The following is a 5,243-nucleotide window of genomic DNA, read 5'->3' on the forward strand; positions in this document are numbered from 1 at the left end:
GGAAATGATGATGAAAACATGGAAGGGTTCCAGTACCACCATGGGTGCCACACTGGGAGCAGGGGCCACGATATGAGATATGCAGATAGACATGCAGCTTGCAGCTTGCATAGGTGGCCCACCCAAGAATAAAGGCAGGCTGGACATCCCAATGGCTCAGTTAATATTGTTCCATCTGCATGAATACCATGGACCTGCCTGGCTTGGAAGGGTTGAAGGGAAGATACAGATGAACACAGAGGTTCACCTGCATCTTCACCCTCTGGGTCTTAGGTCAGTGGTCACTGCAAGAGCTTATCTTTGTGATTTCAAGACAGAGTTTCTGTTCATTATATGCCTGTGCACTGAGAGAGTCCATCAGCATCAAGAAAAAGAGTGAGAAGAAGCAATAAACACATGTCATGCATTTGAATCCCCCTGGACACCCTCTGTGCACAGTCACATTCCCCTCTTCCCCCAATGACTTACCAACTGTGACATCAAGTAACTGAGGTACACACAGCACAATAATGATTATTCAGGAAGGGGTTACTATTATCCAAATGCCACACTGTCATGATTACATATAACCTCTGGGAAGGTTGAAAACATGACATGATTAGTTAAAAAGATCAAATCTAAATGAATCATCAAATCCCTTTGGCCAATTCTCCTCCTGAGTGCTGTTAATCTCCACACCTTCAAGAACATCAGCCATCTCCTGTGATTTGGTGACTGGGAGCACTATGCATTTTTGCATCTTACCTCCATTGAACCCTGGACCTGGGTCCATGGTGATGTGGTAAATACTGAAATAGTTCATAGACTATATCCACTTCTATTGCTGCCCTCCTGCTACATGTGTTTAGGAGTCTCCTATCACCTTCTACTAGAGAAATTTGTCTGTGGAAGAAAACACCAGAGAAAAAAATGCCCATGGACATCACTGGAAGGACACTCATGCTGTACCTTTTAGAGACAATATGGCAGCAAATCTCCAGGGAGTCAGCCCTTGTGGTCATGTTACCCTGCAATCCTAACCCACCCTGAGTGCTGTAACAAATTACTGTGGGCTGGTTCATTGCCAAGGAAAGACATGTATCTCTCACAGATCTGGAGGTGGGGCATCAAACAACAGATGCTGGCAGAGCTGATGTCTGGTAAGAACCTGATTACTAGTTGGCTGTTTGTTCGCTGTGATCTCAGAGGGTGGATGGGGCAAAGGAGCTCCCTGACTCCTCTGTTATAAAGGCCCTAATGCTGTTCAGGAGAGCTCCACCTTAGGACCCACACTTGTCCCAAGGCCCCACCTCCTAATACCACCCATGGGTCTCTGTTTTTAATATGTGAGATTATGAATGACAAAAGCACCAGCTCATAGAAACAACAAATGAATCAAATAACAACTCCAGCCAGATGGAAAGCTACATCAGTAGAGCTCCCCAAATAGGATGCCCACAATTCTGTGGAAGGTTCTAACCTTTGGGAGCAGAAACTGGACCCAAGTCTCTCAGAACAAGCTGACGACCTTGTAGAGGGGCAGGTTCCATGCTAGAGTTGAACTAAGATGCCGTGTCATTTATCATTAATTATTGCTAACGTAAAACCATTACCCTCATTTTGTAGGGACTGAAATCATTTTCTACCCATAATGGTAGGTAGCTCTGTGTTATCACTCATGTTTCCTAGGAGTTCAGTGAAATAAGGAGCCAGTCTCTAGTGTTTGATGTTTGATGCTGGCATGCTAAGGTTCTCCCCTCTCTCTCCTCCTGTGCACACATGGGGAATTGAAGTGAAAGTGGGGATTCTCCATAGTTTGGTGCAGGTGGGAGATGGAAACCACACAAACCCCTCCTGTGAGCAGGACCATTTTCGACCTTGTCACGATTGAACAATAAGATACTGATCCAGACTCCTTACCTGACATGAATCAGCCATTCCTGACTTGCTGAAAAGTCGTCCTGCTTTCAGCAGACTCCTCAGTGAAGTGACAAACATTTTCAAATTCCCTCTATGTGAGAGGTGGCCTAGACATCCATACCAAGGAATAGTGGGGGTCCCCTTACCTCCACATGATGTCAACTACTATTGGTGTCATGCACATGGAGTCAAGTCAATGAACTTCCCCACAAAATATTTTGTCCTTGGTGTTGGGTTCATACACCTCTGCTGCCTGCTGTGCAGCATTCATGTGTCCATCTGCTGACCAGCTTGGACTCTGAGCTTTGTGCGGTTCCTGTGCTCTTGAGCCCCACAAAGCCTCTGGTTGGATTCAGCTGCTGTAGTTCCGGAGGTTTGGCGATTCATTAGAATAGGGGTTAGCAAAGGCAGGTGATTCACTGAGTTTGGTACGTATGAGAATGTTTTCCATCTGTGACATCAAGCCTGTATAACTTAGATACTGAAGAGGTTAGCACAGAAGTATGATGGGAGGGAGGCTCCCACAGGGAAACCTCTGTGTAGTGTTAAGGGCCACACCTGCCTGGAAACAAGCCATTTACATTGTTGCCAAGGCTGCTCCCAGGCAAATCCCTGAGCTCAGTGTACCCAAGGCGCCCCCTGGTGTACTGAGCATACCCTGCAGCCTAATCCTCTTGTCTCCCATAGAGGTTTGTGTCTGGGCTCACACAGACTTCCCCTCACTGTGTCACTTGCACAGTAATACACAGTTGTGTCTTCAGTTTTCAGGTTGTTCATTTGCAGATACAGCTCATTCTTGCCATTGTCTCTGGAGATGGTGAATCAGCCCTTCACAGAGTTGGGGTAGTATGTGCTACCGCCACTTCTAATGCCTGAGTCTCATTCCACCCCTTCCCTGGAGCCTGTCTGACCCAGTACATTGCATAGTTACTGAAGGCGAATCCACAAGCCATGCAGTAGAGTCTCAGAGACCCCCCCAGGCCTCACTAGGCCTCCCCCAGACTCTACCAGCTGTACCTCAAACTGGACACCTGCAAACACAAAGATGTTAGGTTAAGAAACTATCACACATTCAATATTTCTCTCAGTCATAACCATTTGCATACTCAGTGTCTCTCATTCTCCATCAATTACCTCTTAAAATAGAAACAAGGAAAACCCAGCTGAGCCCAAACTCCATGGTGAGTGGTCTGTGTTCTGTCCTGAGGAGGGAGTGGAAACACCTGTCAATCCTGGGCTGGGCTCCTTTCCCAGAGCTGCAGGGTCAGGGATGGTTTGCTTTTCATGAGCAGAGGGGTGCTATTTGCATGTCCTGTTGCTATATAGGGGACTCTGAGGTTGGAGATCTTCAGAGAGGGCTGTGTCTCATTAAAGGAGTTACTGTCCCATGAAGTGTGGTCATGATAGCACTTAAATAACTAAACAGAGAATCCTGAGCAAGGCTGGGTCTTGTCCAAGAGGCAACCTCTGGTGACAAAGAGCCCAGCATCTGGGCCTGTGCCCTCACCACTGGCCCCACTGCTCCCCTGACCCTGATCCAGGGAAGATTGGGACACACCCATGAGGTTGTAGCACTCCCTTGCTGTAATGAGAACATGATGAGTGTCTGTATCTAGTGTTACCAAACCTCCAGGGCAGTACACACCTGTGGGTTCAGAGTTCTCAACAAGTAGAGAAGCTTGTGCATCACCTGCCATGTGGCCCTAGATCAGGTAAATTGAGCCAGGTTCACCTACAACTGTCACAGGCAACAGAAGCTAAAGTCTGTGTTGGGCCCAGGGCCACTATTGTGGACCCACACTGTCCCTTTTCTGTCCCCTCTTTCATCGGGTGCCTGAGACAATCTCGAGCCCCAATGTAAATGGGCTTTACAATGTGAAAGTTAGAAGGTCAGGTGTAGCTGTCACTGCTGCAGGTGACCTTGTGGTCAGACTTGGCCTCCATCATTGCCTCCTTTCATGGACTCTTTGGGAAGACTGTCTCTCTCTGTGGTGAGTAGTTTGCTCTATCTGCCTATTTGTCGGGAAGACCCAGACCCGGAGCAAACAGGGGCTGTGGACCTTGGTCACCTGGCCTCCATCAGGTGTTTGAATGATGCAAGTTTTTTTTCCCTCTTGTTGAAGGTAATGAGACAGAGGAACATGCTCAGCCCCAGCCAGAATGACCCCTTTCTGTACCTTCTGGGAGCTGCAACCTTGTGCTCAACAGAGAACAGAGTGAAAATCTACAATCTGTACAGACACTCTGTCTTCTGCAACTGTGGTACAGGTTCTGACACAACAAAGCAAAATAAAACCAAAGACAATGAAAGAGAAAATTCTAACAACAAAATCAAATGCAACAACAATAAAAGAATAAGACAAGAAGAAAGACAAAAATACAAACAAGCAGAACAATGAAAGGCAGGGAAAAAGAATTAGAGAAGGAAAAATGAATGGAAAAGAGAATATGAAAGGGAAGAAGGAAGAAAAGTAAAGAAATGCAACATATAGAAAAATAAATATGAAGGATAGAAAGAGAATAATGGAAATACTAAGAAGAGCTGAACAAGCCAAAGAACTTACATGCATGGATGATGGACATGAAGTAAGATGCAGAGTTTGTTGGAGAGAAGGGGAGTACTGGGCAGATGAGGGCAAAGGATGAAAATCTGGAACAACTGTAACAGCATCATCAACAAAATACATTTTCAAAAAAAGTGGAAAAATAAGAGTAAGGAAAGAGAGAACATGATATATGAAAAAAAAGAGTGAAATTAAAAAAATAAATGACACAATGAAAAATAGAGAGATACTAAAAGATGGATAAAGACACATGTGTGGATCCTCCACACAGACTGACGAGCCTGCTGTGATCCCCCTGGGTGAGCTGTTTGTGTAGTCCACTGCATCTAGCTCCACTGTCACCCAAACTTGACCACTTGTCCAGTCCTGGGCCTCCGTAGAGATTCTCTGTTGCAAGCCGATGCCAGATGCTGTCCTCACATGGCCCTGGGCAAGCTGTCAGGGTGGGGTTTCTAGTAGGCCAGTGGATGGGGCCTCTCTAGACCAAAGCTTAGGTCTGCCTCAGTCTCGCCTTTTGAGTGTCCCACCCTGAATACCTCTCTCTTTCCCCTCAGAACTGGGGTCAATGGGGTTGTCCAGTATGGACAGAGGTGGTTCAAACAGTCTTGGGGGTGGTTCTCTAGTGCAGCAGCACTTTCTCTCCATCCAGTGGCTGCAGGAAGCTGAACTTGCTGAAGACCCAGGCTCTGCTTCCTGAGAATGCAGCTGCAGAGCCCAGAACATGACCAACTGACTCCAGGACAGAAGCCCGCCTGGGATACGTGGTCTGAAAATCCCAGC

At 46.7% G+C, this 5,243-nt stretch overlaps 1 long non-coding RNA gene across 1 annotated transcript; it reads right to left on the bottom strand.

The window, feature by feature from the left end:
- Positions 1–1,845: 1,845 nt before the first annotated feature.
- Positions 1,846–3,150, bottom strand: LOC118498347. Its single transcript, XR_004900847.1, has 3 exons — positions 3,034–3,150; positions 2,623–2,930; positions 1,846–1,856 (listed from the first exon to the last, which is right to left on the bottom strand). It is a non-coding gene; the product is annotated as an uncharacterized LOC118498347 (long non-coding RNA).
- Positions 3,151–5,243: the final 2,093 nt, after the last annotated feature.

Source organism: Phyllostomus discolor, chromosome 15 (assembly GCF_004126475.2).
Source record: "Phyllostomus discolor isolate MPI-MPIP mPhyDis1 chromosome 15, mPhyDis1.pri.v3, whole genome shotgun sequence".
Lineage (NCBI taxonomy): Eukaryota > Metazoa > Chordata > Mammalia > Chiroptera > Phyllostomidae > Phyllostomus > Phyllostomus discolor.